Below are 19,440 nucleotides of genomic sequence, written 5' to 3'. Positions count from 1 at the left end.
GGTAATTAAAGATATTCAATTCATTCAATTCTCTCTCATTAAATCCAACATTTAAGTTATTAACTTGCATTCATGTTCATTAAATCATATATTTAAGTCATGTTTGTTTCTTCTCATCATTAAGTTCTATTAATTAAATCCATTCTTAATAAATTAATAATTCCAATAACATAAAAGCTTATACTTTTAAAATTACGTAGCAAATATAGTGTTTTCATCTACATGGTGGTAAGAAATTAAATCATTTTGGGTCAAATGGGTTAATCCATGTTGCCACGACTAGATAATAAAATTAAAAAATAGATAAAATGAAAAAATAGAAATTAAAAAATTTGAGAACATTTTTGACATACATATTAAATAATAATAAGTATGATAAATAAGAAATGTTTTTCATTAATGATGGAAATGGAATGTAAAATTTAAAACAAAATGGAAATAAAAATATTTTCCTATTCTCTCACATTAAATACTATATGTAAGATATATTTTTCTCATCATTAATTTATTGTCATTAAATCCACAATATTAATTCTAATAGTACAAAATAAATATTTTGAAAAGTAATTTGAAAACAAAACCATTTTCTTCCCTCCTAGTAGTGGGCAGTAATTCGACCATTTGGGGTCAAATGGATTAATAAATAATTCCATACTTAAATAATAAAAATATAAATAACTATGAAATATAATAAGTATTTTTATTAATGATGAAAATGGAATTCCAAATTCAAAATCTACCTAGAAATTAAATGATATCATAATAATAAAATTTTTAATAATAGAAAATACAAAGAATCACAAAAAAAAAAGATACAGCAAATTTTAAGCACATATTTAATGTTATATATTTATAAAAAATAAAATATTGGGTACATCTCTAATATTGTGCATTCATTATATTGAACAAACATAAGTTTTATACATAAGAAATAATTTTATCAATGATGGAAATGTAATACAAAATTTAATGTCAACCTAGAAATAAAACAATTTTTACTTTTAGATGGTGGGTTAGTTGTTTGAGTCAAAAGTTATCATAGATAAACAAAAATTAAGTGTCATAAGTAAAAAATATTTTATATAATGTAAATGAAATATATAATTTAAAGGAAAAATTAGTCAAAGTCGGTTATACATTTAAAATTAGGTTGTAGGTTGTTCTAGAAACCAACAAAACTCTTACAACCGGCTCTACATTTCAAATTATAAAAGCCCTCACCATGTCATCGGAGGCTTATGTGGCCGTTGCCAAATGGGACTCTTAATCCATGTTGGACACAATAAAAAAACTATACCAAAAATAGGTTTTCAGTTTCTCTCCCACTCCCTCTATTTCTAGATCTCCCTCCCTTCTCTCTCACTCTCACAGTCATCTCTCGGTCTCCCACTCCCTCTATCTCTCCCACTCTCTCAGCTTCGATCTGTAGCCAAATCAAAACCTTCCTCTCTCTTTCTCTCTCTATTGTCCTTCCTCAATCTTTCTCATTCTTCTCCCTCTCGATCAATATCTCATTTTTCTCTCAATCTCTATCATTCTCCAGTTGGTGTAAATTTCATAGCTAAGAGTTTCTTGTGAATTTTTATCAAATTTGTGTAATAATTTTTTAACCATACCAAGTTGGTCTCATGTTATTTTATACGATTTGATTAATACCAAATTAGTGTATAAGAAAATTAAAAAAAAAAAACAAGAGAGGAAGCGAGAGAGAAACTAAGGGAGAATGATAGAAATTAAGGAAGAATGAGAGATCAACCAAGAAAGAGAATGAGAGAGATTGAGGGAGAAGGATAGGTAGAGAGAATGAGAGAAATTGATATAGAGAACGTAAATACAAAAACCAAAAACCATTTTTGTTTATTTTCAAATAACATAGTCATTGAGAAGATAAAGATGACTGTGAGTGAGAGAGTGTGAGGGAGATTGAGAGAGAGAGAGGGAAACTAAAAACCTTTTTTTTTTTAATTTTCCAATCACCCAACATTAAAGGGTAATTTTAGTATAACTTTTTGTTGTGTCCAACATGGATTAAAAGTCTCATGTTGACAACAACCACATAAGCCTCCAATGACATGGCGAGGATTTTTTAAATTTGAAATGTAGAGCCGGTTGTTAGAGTTTTGTTGGTTTATGGACCAACTTTTAGCCTAACTTTAAATGTACAGCCGGCTCCAACTATATTCCTTAATTTAAAACTAATCCAAAAGCAATGCTATTTTCTTATCTAGATGGTGGATCAATGGTCCAACTTTTCAAAGAAACCCATGATGTCATAATTTAATAATAAATATTTAAGTTTGCTTTTAATCATATTATTACTTTTGATAATTTTCAATTTCTATCTTAACTATGATATATCTAAAATTCAAGTAATTAATATGAAGAAAAGTTTTTCACGTGCAACGCATGTGCTTAATTACTAGTATATTAAAAATAATAAAAGAAAGTCAATTCCATCTATACCTGAACAACTTTCCAGACCTCATCTTTGGTCTTTGCCGGTATATCTCTCCAAGTCTCTACATCGATTGGCAACTTATTACCATTCTGTGTGATGGAACCCAAGAATCTTGTTAGCCTCTTGACATTTCCATTTATAGGTTGACCATCTTCATTAAACTCAAGGTCAATATTCTCATCACTAGGCATGCTCCACACATCTATTGCTGTCGTAGCACCCCAAGTCCTTCTTGTACTTTGTGATGAAGCCATGTCTTTATTGACTAGGTTGAGCATCTTCAAGTGGTTCTTGGATTGAGGTTGATAGATTGACCCTTTGGCTTGAACTTCTTCGATGTGTAATCATCATTTCGTTATTTCAAACGAATTTTAGTAATAAAATCTTTGAATTAGAAGTTATGATACTATTTACTACAAATGTGCAACATACAATTAAACATGCTGAAAACAATCTCATGATACTAATTATATCAATTTAATAAACACACTTGAAAATAATCTCATGATACTAATTCATCATAATGAGCATCAACATTTGGGTTAGTATCACCGCCAACATCACTTAATTCAACATCATCTCTATCATAGCTAGGTACTAGACTATGGATCTTGTCCCACGGCAAGTCAATCTCTATATTTGGTGCATCTTCCCTGTTCCAGCTAACATCATCCCCAATATGCAAGTCGATGTCTACTAAGTTGTGACTGCTACACAGATCATCCGGTATGCATGATTCAGCATCATCTACATTAATTTCATCATGCATATCAAATAAGTCTCTAGGTTTTGTTCTGACAACCATATGCCAATCTTCATTAATGGGATCTTGTATGCAAAAAACTTGCTCCGCTTGGGTGGCTAGCACAAATGGTTCATCTGTAGACAACCATCGACCCAAAGTCGTTAACCCTTATTCCTCTACCTTCGGCAATATCAGCCCAATCACATTTAAACAACAACACCTTCATTTGTCTATAATAATCAATTTCCATGATATCTGTTAAGACACCATAATATGCAACTTCTCCTAAAATTGGGCTTCTATATCTTGCACTAGAATATCTTGATGCTTTTGCAATCACAGCCACACCACTATTTTAAGTCCTTCTATCTTCACCGTGATACTTGGTGTGGAACCTAAAAAAATTTATATAAACTCCTTTGTATCTATTTGCTGTTGAGTAAGGGCCATCAACCAACCAAATTAAACTATTTGGTAGTTGTTCAATTGCTTTCCTACGCAACTCTAAAACCTATACAAGATTAGAAGGGTATTATATATGGAATATTTTTATACCAATATCACTAAATGTTTGCACAAGGAGAAGTTGATACAATTTATGACTCACAAGGTCCTTAAACCATGAAAGAAACTCCCTATTATGAATCATTTGCAAATTATGTGGTCGAACCCTAGGATGTTGTTGTTGAAGCATTTCCATATGTTTTTGCATGTGGTTGAACTTATAAGCCAAAGAGTCCATGACAAAAAAAAAAAAAAAAACAAAAAACTTTGAGCAACAAAGCTCAACCTTTATCTTTACTATTCTATACAAATAACCTTTTTATCAATAACTCTATACAAATAACTTTACTGGATATAAGGAGCAATTACATCACAGTTGGTTAAGACATATAGGTCAAGTTGAAATGTACTTGTACTACCAACAACATGGCCAATTTTGGAAAAGAGTGCAAAACCTTCTTCTTCTTCACACATTTCATCGTTTTTATTCCTCATTGGCTAGTTCAATTTGGACTCAGTCCCTTAAAGATATCTCGAACAGAATGTCAAACATTCTTTTGCTAGGTATCCCTCTGCTAAGCTTCCTTCGGGTCAACTTTTATTACAAACATAAGATTTTAATGTTCAAAGGTACCTACTCAAATAAAATTATCATTCTACTATAAACATATCCAACATGGACATGACTAAAAGAAAGAAAAAAATTAACGCACAAAATTGACCAAACTAAGCTTACCTTTCTATAGGGTACATCCAACGATATTGAAATGGCTTGACAATCCTAGCCTCTTGAGCTAAATGGATAGGTAAATGCACCATTATGTCAAAAAAATGAAGGTGGAAAGATTCTCTCCTTATTACAAAGTACTACTGCAATCTAAGATTCCAATCGAAGGAAATCACCTCCTCTTGCAACTCTTGAGCACAACTCTTTAAAGAAGTTACACAATTGTATGACAACTGAGCTTACATTTTTAGGCAAGACTCTTCTTATGGCTATTGATAGCAATTGTTGTATCAAGACATGAAAATCATGAATCTATGACTTTCACATTCTCCAAAACCTTTCAAAGAATAGCTTTCTCATTCTTATTCATTGTATAACATGCTAAAGGCAAGGAGGTTCGACTAGGGCAAGAACCAAGCACTAGATGAAGTGCCTTCCTTATATATAGGATCTATAAATTAAGGCAATATTTGGGTAGGCTCTCTAGACGACCTCTTTTCTTGCTCCTCTTTCTTTAGAGTACTTGCTTCCCCCCAACCTTCTAGGTGGGGTTTTCCTTGTGAAAGAAATTTGGTGCAAGCCTATTCCCCTAAAGATCCAAGCCTTCTATTGGGAAATATTCCTTAGTAAGATAAACACTTGTGATATGTTGTAGAAAAGAAGGCCTTGTATTTAATTTTCTCCTCATGTGTGTTCATTGTGTAAGAAAAGTGGTGAGACCCTTTCTCATTTAATGATATCCTGTTCTTTTGTGCATCAAATTTGGGAATTCTTTTGTACTCTCATTGGCTATAGGTGGGTTCCCCCTCAAGATGTAACAGGATTCTTCAACCATGAATTCTTGAGACAGCGAAAGAAAAGAGGGATGGTAATGTGGAAAGCAACAAATGCAGCAATTTGTTGGGTAATATGGGAAGAGAGGAACAACAGAATTTTCTTCAAAAAAAGTAGAACAATAGAGGAAGTGATTGATAGTATCAAGGTGAAAGTAGCCCATTGGGTAAAACCCTTGGATAGCTTTCAAGTCTTCTCAGTCACAGACATTCTAAGAACATGGTCCAAAGTAGCACAGTCTTCAAGAGTAAGAGATAAAGTAAGGCTGGAGTGGAAACCACCATAAGGCAATAAAGTAAAGCTGAATTTTGATGGGTGCTCCTTTGGAAATCCAGGCATCTCATGAATAGGAGTATTAAGAAACTCTGAAAGGAGGATATTGGGTATGTTCTTTGGATCGATTGGCATCGGAAACTCACTGAAAGTTGAACTATTGGCATTACTACAAGGGTTAAAGCTAGCCAAACAGCTAAAATATAGACATGTTGAAGTGGATGGGGACTCAATAGTAATTACATGGGCAGCAAATAAAAGCCATACACCATGGACAGTTTAAACATGTGATTAGGGAAGTGAAGAAAATTGCAAAGGAGGTTGAGGCTGAATTTAAATGGATCCGAAAATGTGCAAATGGGCTAGAAAATTGCTTAGAAAAACAGGGGGCATTGAGACATCAGTTATTTTGGGCTGCACTATAATGAGGGAGAGAATAGAGTGATTAAACGGGTTCAGCAGTCCCATCACCAAGTTGTATAAACTGCTTATAATCTGAATTTTAATAAAATACATGTTTACTAATAAAAAAAAAGTTGTCCTTCATCTTTACCTCAATATTCAAAAGTGTTCCTAATAAACTACCATACGCATTCTTCTTTATGTGCACCATACCCAGGTTGTGATGCAACAACAAGGTTTGCCAATATGACAAGTCAAAGAATATGCTTTTCCTCTTTCAATTTAATTTCTCCTTTGAATTACCAACAACTTCATTCTGATGAGGAGTACGTCTCCTTTTTACTCTTCCTCCCACTAACAGCTTCATCATTCTGCCCAGAAGTGCTTCTCTTTTTATTCTAAAACCTCATCATTCTACCAGGAGTGCTTCTCTTTTTACCAAGGGTAAAACTAAGGCCTTGCAATTGAACTAATACTTGTTTACTAGTTAAAGGAATAGGTGCAGTCCTTCACTCTTCGTTCCCATCAAATGATGTTTTATCATTGTGAAACTTGTGGCCTTCAACCAAAAATCAACAATGCCCCATATAACAAAATTTATGGCTATGCTTCAATTTTAGTGAACATGTATCCTTATTACATGAAGGGCATGCCAATTTTCCAAAGAACAACTGCATATAGTGGGAACATTTCATTCCTTGATTTATCATACGTTTATATGCCACGTTCCCATAGTTGAATCAATTCATCTATCAAGGATTGTAAGTAAACATCCAATTCATTTACTAGTGCACGTGGACTCGGAATAAGAAATGGCATCATCATATAAGGTTGCTTCATGCACATTCATGGGGGCAAATTGTATATCGTTACAACAGCAGGCCATGTTCTATGAGTAGAAGTCATTGTCCCAAATGGACTAAATCCATCAGTTACCAACCCAAGCCCAACATTACATGTATCTGCAGCAAATGATGGATGAATATTGTCAAAGATTTTCCATGTTGGAGAGTCCACATGATGCCTTAATACCCCATCCTTGGTCTGCCCCTCATCATGCCATCTCATGAAAGATGCAATTTTTGATGATATGAATAATCTTTGTAGCCTTGGTATTAGGGGGAAGTAGCATAAAACCTTCACTTGAATTTTGGTCTTATGTCTAGATGAAGGATTATCACTACGACCTTCCGAAATAGAAACAACTTCATCCCATCTAGAACTGCCACATACTTTATATGTTTCCTTACTTTCATCGCCCTTCCAATATAGCATACAATAATCATTGGGACAGCCATGAATCTTCTTTGTAATTAAACCCTAAATCCCTAATGATCTTCTTGGTTTCATAGTATGAAACTGGCAACACTTCACCCTTAGGGAGTGCCTCTTTTAGCAATTCAAGTAGCATAGTGAAGGACTCATCAGACAACCCACAACGGCATTTTATTTGGAATAGCCTCACAACAAAAGACAACTTTGTGAATTTTTTATAATCCGAGTAAAGTTCTTGTTCAGTATCTCTTAGAAAATTCAAATATTCGTTAGCTATTGTAGTAGGCCCTTCTTATACATCTGTATGTGATGTCCCAACCCCTTCACCATCAATATTTGGTATACCAAATGATTCTCTTAGCATCTCGTGAATGTCAGCATCCACAGTTAGCCCATCATTATAGGTAGTCCTATTAGTAAATGTACTATGCTACATCTTCTCCCCATGAAAAATCCAATTGGTGTAACTGAAGAGGAACCCCTTCCATAATAAATGCGCTTTGACCCCTTCTCTATCCAATAATTTAGAGTTGCACAACTTTTACATGGACATAAGATCTTGCCATCACGGGATTGGTGAGAGAAAGCAAAATCAATAAATTTGTTGATGCCTTCCAAGTATGTTGGCTCATTCCTAAGTCATAAAATAACACATAGGTATGTCAAAATAATTTGTATTCAATTGTAGGGCCTACATATAGGAAATAGGCTTCGTACTAGAAGTACCTCGAATGATTAATCCAACTCTTAACCATAAGTGTAGACATAATTGATCCAAGGAATTATCAATCAAAAAATGAATGTAAGAAATTTCCAAAAACTATGTCCATCTACATGTGAAATCAAGCAAAGGAAAATTAGGTCTCATGCAATGCATGGAGTTGAGTAGAAATTTGGTTAGGTTTCAATTGGCAAAGTTGAGTGGGGAGGCCAACCATGGGAGGAGGAGGAGAAAATAAACAAGGACAAGGGCTAACCATCAATGTAATGGAGGAAAAGGTTTCAATAGAGGATTATTTTGGAATATCTTCCAACATATTGTCATTATTGCTACAAGCATAGCCATGACATCTCCAAAGCCAACTAAAAAAGAAATAACTAAATGACCCCCTTGGTCAGCTAAGGTTATCTAGATGTATCAGCTCATGAGGGTGATCTAACAACCAGTCACCCACATTGATAGTGCCCATCACTACAAGAAAATGGGTTGCGCTTTTCCTGCTAAGACTCTCATCTCATATTCACCAAACAACAACAAGAGTCAAGACAACCCCTGGTGGCATCTTTGTTGAAGTCCGATGTTCGACAATGAGGACCACGGGAACAACGATGAGGACTGGGTACGAGATTAAAACCCTAAATACCTGGCTATTGAAGGAAGAAATGGTCGGAAACATTGATTCCGAGCTAGTGATTGTTCTATCTAGCATTTCATTGGCGTGCAAGCAAATAGCTTCGCTCTTGCAGAGATCCAGCATTACTAACCTCATGGACTTTAGGGCACCGTCAACATCCAAGATGAAGACCAGAAGAAGCTCAACGTCGTCTCCAACGAGGTTGGTCATCCTTAACTCGTTGCAGCTAACCCAACTATGAACTATATGTCTATTACGTTGGTAGTTGGTTGTCCCTGTGAACAATGGTGTGAATTTCCTTCGACAATGGACTCCAGATCTCCTGCCCACAAACTCTGCCCACATATATCCACAATGGACAACCCCCGTTCATTGGGAACATCTCCCCGTGCATAATACTATGTAAGAGGATGAGATGTTCTCCATGTGTGGCTGAGATGTTATGTGGGTAGACGTGGGTAGAGTTCTTGTGGGCAGGAGATTCGGACTCTCGATAATGTAATGGGTTTCGGTTTTCAGTGAAAATGATGTGGATGTATTTGTAGTCCCTCGTCGAAACTGGTCAATTTTCTCCAACCTAGATTTGTAGAGACCGATGTTGTTGTATTATACCCATAAAAGGGTATTTTAGGAAATTTTAAAAATATAACAGTCATGTGATGTCATATGTGAACGGAGTGTGACGAGCATCATAGTTGTGCATTGAGAACATCTCCCATACTTGTTATCATTCATGGGATGATGTTCCCAATGGCACAATTGAGATGCACTGTGAGGCTGGTGTAAGGTGTGCTCTATAAGGAGAAAATCCAAATTCGTGTTGACCCTGTTGGGGATTTGATCCTGTAGGCTTGGCACAGTGAAGGCAGTCTAAATTCTAGAGATAAAAAATGGTGTCAAAGACAAGATTGATTCAAAGAGATAAAAAATGAAGTTTCAGGGAATAAAGGACAGGGTGATGCTAGGGTTAGAGAGCTTAGAGAGTGACTTAAGTCATAATAGAAGGATTTAACTTGAAGGCTAAAAATGATGGGGTCATTGAAAAGCCCCTTTTCACATCATGAACCTTGCTATTTATAGATGAGGAAAGGGCTCACTTTGTGCATGGACGAGAATTCTAGATTATTCCCTAGATGGCCAAGAGATTTCTAAGAATTGAGAATTCTAAAATATTCTTTGGATAGTTAAGGGCTCGAGTCCTTAGGTCCCTCCAATGAGGACATGTTTCAGGTTGCGATGTAAGGAATATATTTTCTTTGATTCCCATGCCCTTAATCTCCTACTATGTGTCATCTCAGAGGAGATAGTATATATCATACAATCAACTTTTAGTAATTTTGTTCCTTAAACTATTGTTTTACTTTATTTTCTTTGTCTTATGTCTCACGAGGCATCTATGGTTCGTAGAACATCTGCGACCAACCTCTATAGGGAGAATTTGTAGTTCTCTTTAGGGAAGTATTACTAGCTATACGATCGTGGAACCTGTAGTGCTGTTATTGTGGATAGTATGTGGTGATACTTTAGTATTATATAAGTTCATTCCCTTACATTAGCCCCTTGCTCAAGAGTGGGTGATAACCCTGTATTTTGATGCCTTAAGGGCATCATTTTAGGGGTATTTTAGACCTTAGACTGACTAATTTATACCATTTTTCTAGTTAAATTCAATGTTGTGACCTCCGAGGGTCTCTGTGCAAATTCTGGGTAAAAACTGGAAAATTTACAGAGTTTTCTGCAGATTTTGGGAAGTTGGTGAGAATTCCAGCTGAGAGAGGGGGTGTTTCTGTGAAAAACTAAGCACAGGAGGGTGCCTCCTATCTGCTAAACCCAGAAAGGCGTCTCTCCTATTGTAATAGCATACTCCCCTCTCCTTAGCAAACCCTAGGGCGCCTCCCCACTCATTCTTTTCACCTCTAACAAACCCTATCTGCCCCTAATTGCTAAATCTTCACCTTTCACTCCTCCCTAACATCTAATCTTAACCATCCACCCTCAATTCTAGGGTGCCACCTAACTTCTAATCTCCACCATTCAATCCTAGGAGCTTAAATCCCAGCCCTCCATACTTATTGGCGCCCTCTCCTTTTCACTATGGCCATAGGATCCCTCTAGTTTAATCCTGACCCTCCATTTCTAAACCCTAAGGGTGCCTATTTTCTGCGCAAACCCACTAGCCGCCCCTCTCTTTCTCTCTAATCCCAATTTTGTCCACCCTTCTCTACAAAAAGGACCCTAGGGGCCCTTGAGAAGGGGTTGGTTAGCCTAGTTCACAAGGCCAAGGCTTCTTGAGGGGTTCAAGGGTTATAGGAAGGATGACGCCTAGTTCTTGTTAGGAGGGATTCCTACAAGCAGTTCGTCCAACCTACAACTGCCGCCACTAGAGCTGATCCACCATTTTTGTTTTGTTTTAGTTTCTTTCTTTTTGTTATTTAGTTTTTCTAGCAATTTAATTTCTGCAATTTTCGATTTTGGTTTGATTTAATTTCTGTTTTTCTTTGTCTTTTGCAGATCTGAATTCGCCCAGTTCAAGACTAAGGTGTCTTGAGGGGTTCGAGGGCTGAACGGAGGAGGAACGACTTACAGTTTGTCTTCCCGGAAAGCTACCGCCACCGGATCCGGATTTCAGCATATTTTTATTTATTTTCTTGCTAATTTCAGTTTTATTTAATTTCTGAATTTTATTTCTTGTCTTTTTCAATTCTGAATATTTAATTTCAGCTTTAATAAATTTTATTTTCTTATTTTCTACAAATCCCAAATCTGTTTTCTTTTTCTTATTTGTCTGGAACAAAATAATAATTTTTAACCTTGCTTCCCTGAGGATTCTACCCCTTCCTCACCACTAAACTATGTTCTTTATTTAGTTTTGAGGATTGGGAAAATATAAATTATTAAATTGGTGTTCCGGGTGTTTAACGACGCATCCCAGGCGCACCAAGTTTTTGGCGCTGTTGCCAGGGAAGCAACGGATTGAAAATTTTTATTTCTTTGTTTTGAATCCGTTTACATTATTTTTTTTTATTTTGTTAGTTTTATGATCTTTGGAAATAAAACTCTCATAATTCTTCTTTGTTTTCACAGGACTTAGCAGTTGAAGGCGGGGTGCCGGAACACTACTGAACTGCACACAAAAAAAAAAGAAGAAAAATATTAGGTAGTGATTCAGGTGTGGTCGTCCCAACTTATTTCAGATTTTTCTTTTTATTTTCGAATTTATCTTGGTAGATTAGTGTTTTCGAATCTTTGGTTTTTTATTTTTATTTTTATTTCTTAATAGATTCGGCTATATTTTTTTAGGATTATTTTTTTTCTCTTGTTTCGTCTTTAGATATAATTAGTTATTTAATTGAGTAAATAATTGTTAATTAGGAAATTATTCAAAATTTCAAATTTGAGTTTGAATTTCAAAATTTGAATATGAATTTGAATTTCAAAATTTTAAAATTTAAATTTCAAATTTTGAATTTCAAAAAAAAATTAATATTTTAAATTTTTTTGCACTTGCATTCCAACATTTAGGGTTTGATATGTTCTAGAGCATGCATCATATAGGATTATTTAATTGCTAAAATCATCTTGTTAGTTGTAAATGTGTTAGGGTTTTTCATTTTTTTTAATTGCTCTCTTTGCTGAATTAATTTGTTTTATTATTGCTGAATTGCATATTAGAGATAATTGTTCGTGCATTGTAATTAGTTGCATTTATTTTGTTTATTATGTTTTTCCGTTAATCCATTTAAGGGCAATCCAATTTGAATAAGATAAGGTGGGGATTTCATCTCCCTTCCTTGGCCCAAAAACCACCACCCTTTCTCGTGCAATTCACCCTAAACCTTAATTTAAAATTTGGATAGCAAGATCCTTTAGGAGGCTCTACACATTTAGTTCAAAAGTGTGCTGAATTTTAGGGAAGCTTGTAATTACTTTCCATAACCGGCGGTTGGTGTCTAAGGAAAGAGGTTAACCGACTAAAACTAAGCGGTTTTTGTGGTTACTTAATTAGGTCTTTACAAGAGAAAGGGGAGCCTCCCACATCCCCACCTCTTACTTGGCTAACCAAAGGAAGTGGTGTAATTCCAAGTGAATGTAAGAGGATTCAAATTGGTTGAATCACTAATTTAGGAAACCTTAGGTCAGTTGCTAGGCCGTATGTGAAATGCTTGCATTTTTTTTAAATTTAAAAATTCAAATTTGAATTTAAATTTCAAATTTCAAATAAAAAAAGAGAAAATCAAGAATTTAAAAATTCAAATTTGAGTTTAAGTTTTAGAATTTAAATTTCACAATCTAAATTTGAAATTAAAATTCAAAATTTAAATTTTAAATTTCAAAAAAGAAGAAAAAGTGACTTCTGAGTTGTATGTTGGGAAGGAGATCTTTGAGGAGAGAAATAGTATAACCCATACCTGAGATAGAGAGATACCTCCATCACCAACAATGCAACCAAATGGCTGGGGTCGATGATGAACAGCCCAGAAAGCTGAAGGAGTATTTCGCTCTGACCTAGTATAACCCTTCATCCTGTATACAATTACCGGATACATAGTATGAGATTAAATCAAGCACAATCTAGATGCTCTCCTCTTTCTACGGGAACCCAAGTGGGAATCCATACAAACACATAGATGAGCTTTTGGAAATCTATTCCAGTGTAAGGATCCAAAACTTTAATGACGATGCCTTTAGATTAACTCTTTTCCCCTTCTCCTTGAAAGACAAAGCCAAGCACTGGTTGGGAACTATAGGGAGACTTATTAGAACTTGGGCAGAAATGCAGCAAGAATTCCTTAGAAAATTCTACCCTATAGGATGAACCAACACCATGATAAGAGCCATCACTGGATTCACCCAAACACTAGGTGAACAAATTCACGAGTCTTGGGAGAGAATGAAAGAGTTGTTGAGAAAGTGCCCACACCATGGCCTGCCCAAGTGGCAAATTGTCCAAGCCTTCTATGAAGGTTTGACTGATCAATATAGGCAAATGGTAGATGCATCCTGTAGGAGGCATTTATGAGTAAAAGTGAGGATGAAGCATATGCTCTTTTCGAAATATTGAGTGAAAATTCCATCAACAATGCATCATTATATTCCTATGAGAGGTCTGTGGGACCCTCAAAGAGGGTAGAGCTCTACGAAGTCAGGAACAGTATAGAGCCCGAGGCAAGAATGGATCTGAATGCAATCTCTAGAAAATTGGACAAGGTAGATATTCTAGCCCAAAAGCTTGATCAATTCTTCACCTATAACCAGCAATCGGGCCCATCTACACCTTATCTGGAAGTTTGTTCCATTTGTGCCAGCCCAGACCACCAAGTTGATTATTGTCCAACGGCGGCCCAGCTTCCACCATTTATCCAAGAATAGGTTCAGGCAGCCCAAAGTTTCTCGAGGCCTAATAATGACCCATTTTCAAATACTTACAACTTGGGTGGAGAAATCACCCTAACTTTTCTTGGAGGACACATCAACCTAACACACTGTCCCAGCAGTACCATCCATCTAACTCCATGGCCTAGCAATTTTAGAGGCCACAAGTGTAGAGCCAATTATAGCAGAATTACCCTAGGAACCAGCCGGTCCAACCTTATCAGGTTTTCCCACAACCTCCTCAGACCAGTATAGTTGATGACAAATTCATGTAGCTTCAGCAGCTGATTCTAACTCAGCAATAGTTCATGCTAGATTAGAGAGCCAAATAGGACAGCTAGCTAAAGCCAATGTGGGGAGAGAAGTAGGACAATTACCGAGTCAACCGGTTGTGAATCCTAGAAATCAGCCACCGGGTTTTCCTCCACAATAGGTTGAACCACCTCCTAAGAATCCTCAATTTAAAAATGCCAAGGCTATTATGACCTTAAGGAGTGGGAGGATTTTAGAGGACCTGTATGAGAAAAAGAAATTTGAAAACATCAATGAAGAAGAAAAGGAGCAAGAAGACCATAAGTTGGTGGGGGGGGAGAAAAAGAAAAGGAAAATTTAGAAGAATAACCTATAGTGAACCGACCTATAGTTTCCTTTCCAACCGCCCTCACAGCCGGGCCGTTGCGAAAGATGAAAGAGATTCTTAACGAGGAGATCAGGGAGTTATTCAAGAAAGTCCATATTAACATCCCTTTCCTCGACGTGATCCAACATGTCTCGGCCTATGCCAAGTTCTTAAAAGATCTATGTACTCAAAAGAGGGAGCCATAATCGGCCCTACAAAAGTGATGCTCTCGGCAGATGTTAGTGCAGTTCTCCTACCCCAACTGAGGAACTGAACCATAACCCGATAATCTTAGGACATCCGTTTCTAGCAACTGCCAATGCAAACATCAACTGTAAATTGGGAGAAATAGACATTTCATTTTGGGAGCAGAAAGTCTGATTAAATGTATTTAGTGCCACTAAGTATCCAAACCTTGGGGAAGATGAGTTCAAGGTATATGTAGTGGATGACCTTGTAGATGCTCTGTCTATCCTTTGGTTAGCCCAATTTGAGCTCTGTCTGTGTAAAGAAGAAAGTGAGTCTAGAAGTGTAGATGTGAGAAGTGAGTGAATGCGTCTGGCTAAAGACGTTAAACTTAGCACTGGTTGGGAGGCAACCCAATGAAATTTTATTTTAGTTGTCTTGTTATAGTTTGTCTTTTCTTTTGAATAAGTTTTAGAATTCAGTTGGGAAATCCTGAACCCCATCTCTTGTCTTTAATTATTGCATTTGAATCACCTCAATCCGAGTTCTAGGCAGGAAGTTATGCCCAAAATATGGGAATTATATCAAAACAGGAAATTTCCCGATTTTGTGGATACATATCAAATCCGATTTCAATATGGCTGCATCATGGAGCATTATTGCTACATGGTCCTTCCTCTATGATTATCTTGATCAATTAAATCGAACTCCTCCTTAAAATGGCACAGTTAAGCTCCAAATCATCTTGCAAGACAATTTCATCATAATTAATGCAATACCATGCTAATTCCAAAAACATTACCCAAAATCATTAAGTTAGAGGTATGAAAATATGTACAAATATAGGCTTATCACCTCCAGTTTTCAGGTCAACGGTTTGACTGTCTGGTTCAAATGGATAACCCATTCTGACAACAAAAATTATAGGGAAAAAATTGTGTGCGAGGTCCATTAAGCAGTATCATATGTGTTATGTCATTCAAGTGCGTGACTCATATGACCTGAAAATGGAATTGTTCTGACCACCGGTTTTTGGGTCAATGGTTTGAATGGATGGATGGCCCGTTCTAACAACAAAAATTAAAAAAATAAAAAACGGCTAAAAACCATTGAATGGGTCGATGGTTCGACCGCTCAGGTCAATGGGTTGTTGACCAATTCAATGGTTTTTGGCCAAGGACCGGGATTGGGGTAAAATGGAACAGGTTACCTAGACGGTTCCCAATTAGAAAAATTTAAAAAAACAGCAATTCGACTATCCAATTTGATAGACGGATCGTTCTGACAACAAAAATTACAAGTAGAAAATTGAGTGTGTGAGGTCCATTAAGTAGTACCATACGTGTTATGCCATTCAAGCGTGTGACTCATACGACCCCAAAATGGAACCATTGGCCACCAGTTTTTGGGTCAACGGTTCGACCATCGGGTTTGAACGGATGGCCCGTTCTGACAACAAAAATTAAAAAATATATATAAAAAATGGTCAAAAACCATTGAACGGGTTAATGGGTCAATGATTCGACCGTCCAATTCAATGGACGGTTCTCAATTAAAAAAATAAAAAAACGGTCAAAACCACTGAATGGGTCAACAATTCGACAGCCCAGGTCAATGGGTCGTTGATCGATTCAATGGTTTTTCGCATGGGACCGGGATTAGGGTAAAACGAAACCAGTTTCCTGGACGGTTCTGGGCCAAAATGCCCATCCATCTGGGTCAACAACGGTTTGAAAACCATGGTTTTTTGTGCTTTTGAATTTTCACTATTCAAAGGTTTCTTCTACTGTTGACTTTATTTGAGCGTGTGCGGTATGTTTCTTTTTTTTTTTTTCATTTTCTGCTTATGTTTTATTTTTTTGTGTGTTTGGTTTTCTTCTTCAAGATCCGCCAAGAATGGTCTAGGTTTTATCACCATTTTATTTCTTCCCTTTTGTTTTTTATTTGGGTTTTCTTGTACAATGTTTTTTTTTTCTTACAAGACGATATGCTTTGTCTCTTTCTTTGATTGCATGTATGTTTAGCTCCATTTCAAATCGAAACTTTGAACTCATTTTTCTGATTTTTTTTCTTTGGGTTTTCCAGTTTGGTGGATTTATTGCCAATTTTTTGGATTTATCTTTCAAGGTTTGGGAATCCCTTGCAATGTCCACCCTTCCCATGACTATGACAACAAAGTTATTTTGTCTAATTATTGACATCTAGAAAAAATGACCCGGAAACGGAACCGTTCTGGCCATCGGTTTCCAGGTCGACTGATGAGAGTAGAATTTTTCATATTTTTATCCCCAATTATTCTGTCTTTTATACTGAATTAGCACCTAATTGGATTCATATTTCTTGTATTTCGGTTCAGGACATGAAAGAATGCATCAAGAGCAAGGAAAGGCAAATCGGATGATTTTTCACAGTTTCGGCACCGTTCAGTAATCTGGGCCTAACTCGCGTATCCGAACTTAGATTGGGCTGATTCAAGACCCACTGGAAAGATAAGAGAAAAATTCACAACTTTCATGTTTTGTGCTTTCGCAGATTCAGCCTGCATCGAAGTCAAATCTGGGCCCGAAGTCGGGGAAAATTCGTAGGAAGGCCCAATCCGCAACTGAAGCCGAACTTGCAGAAAAGCCTGGCTGAAGCCCAATTCGCAGAAGAGGTCTAATACGAATCCAAGAACAAGAAACTGAGAAGAGTCTTTCCAGATCTAAATTCTTGATGTAATCTTGGAAAGATAAAGGGATTGAGTTCATTAAATAAAGTGATAAGAGTAGGATTAGAATAGGACTTTCTATTCTTGTAAGATAAACTTCAAGAGGAAGTAGGAGACCACCCCCTCCCCTTTAAGCTATATAAAGGAGGGGGCGGACCAGCTTTAGGCATCACTCAATCTCTGGATTGAATCAAGAAGCAAATGAGCAATCAATCAAGAAAGGAGAAAACAAATCAAGAAACTTGGGGAAGGTGATCAAGAATTCAAGAAACCTCAAGAAGATGGTGGCGACAAGAAGAGGAGATCTCAGCACCATGGGCGAATTCATGAGTTCTTTCTTTCCCTTTGTTTGCTTTAATTCTTTTATCATGAACTGATTTGTTTCTTGCTAGGGCTATGGAAAGCATAATCATGTTAATGAATATATTTTTATCTTCATGATTTATCCAATATTGTGATTTCCATATAGTCTATGAATTATTGTGCTTAATGCAATTAAGAGCTTGGCCACCTCTTAATTGATTTGTGTTATGTGAATGAATCGAGAGAGGAATTCACATAATCGACGGAATAATTCATAGTGTGAATTGAATGGTATATAGAGATATATATACATGATTCATCTGAATTTAATGGTTTTTCTTGGACTTAATGCATTTCCATCTTGAGAACTCTACTCAAGAGATCGAAGGGTTACCTGATAGACGTAGTTTTAGTATATATCGAGAGAGAATATTAAATAAAATTGGAAAGACCTCAGCTTATGGGAATGGAAAATAATCTTGGTTAATCGAATCCATTAATATTCATTACATTGGTTAGGTGGACTTAAAGTCCTAGCGATTTCATCCATTGCATATTCGATTAGTGATCACCCTTGCTTCTATTTTCTTTTTCTAGTTTTTATTTTCAGTAGTTCTTGCTCAAATCTGAATTTCGATTATCCAAATAATTAGGGAAGACTGTGATTCTAATACTTATTTTGTTAAATCCCCATGGGAACGATATTTTTATACTACTTGATAACTAGTGCACTTGCTAGGGTTATATATTTATAGCTATCATCGACAGTTCGACTATTTGGTTCGAACAGATGACCCGTTCTGACAACAAAAATTAAAAAACAAAAAAATAATTAAAAAATAAAAATGGCCAAAAACCGTTGAATGGGTCGATGGGTTGTTGATAGATTCAATGATTTTTTGCTAGGGCCCGAGTTTGGTGTAAAACGGAACCGGTTCCCTAGACATTTCTCAGGCCGAACAATCCTAATGTCTGAGTCAACTGGGAGTTCTTGATGTGAAACAAAGGACATCTATGAAGTAGAACTCAGAACTATCACTATATGATTGTATGAATTCTTTTATATGAGATGCTCTGCTAAAACAATATTTAAAAAATGAGCACATGATGATCTCTTTTAAGTCTTAATATGAATTTCAAAGCTTGGGTACTTATAATTGCAAGTTTCTTATTAAAAAACCATTATCTTTTTTAATGTAGCAAATACAAATAGCAATGTTGCAATTCCAGCCCCTATGAAGCAGGGCCCCTCTGCTAGTTTTATGGAGTGTGATAAGTGTATTCTAATTTTCTAAAGATTTTTCTAGAAGTTTCAATGAGATTAGTCCCCAAGTTTTTTACAAATTTTGACAAGATTGGCCATCCAATTTTTTTGAAAATTTTGATAATATTGGCTCCCAAATTTTTTTGAAATTTCAACAATATCAGCCCCTAGTATTAGTAGGGTAGTATTGAATAGTACAAGGTTGTGAATGTTGAATGTTTTGTTTGATTTTTTAAGCCCCAAAATTTACTCTTAGTGGAGGGGTGGTCATCGAAAATTTTATTAAAAAATATCAAAGAAAACCTAGGAGGGGGGATGCAAAAGCCTTACCCCTTAGAAAATCTATACATAGGACCACTAGCTCATAAATAACAATGGATGTCCAATGAATCCTAAAAATTAACGAACTCTAAGA

Source organism: Nelumbo nucifera, chromosome 1 (assembly GCF_055504915.1).
Source record: "Nelumbo nucifera cultivar China Antique chromosome 1, China Antique-T2T, whole genome shotgun sequence".
Taxonomy (NCBI): domain Eukaryota; kingdom Viridiplantae; phylum Streptophyta; class Magnoliopsida; order Proteales; family Nelumbonaceae; genus Nelumbo; species Nelumbo nucifera.
This window is presented reverse-complemented; position numbering follows the sequence as displayed.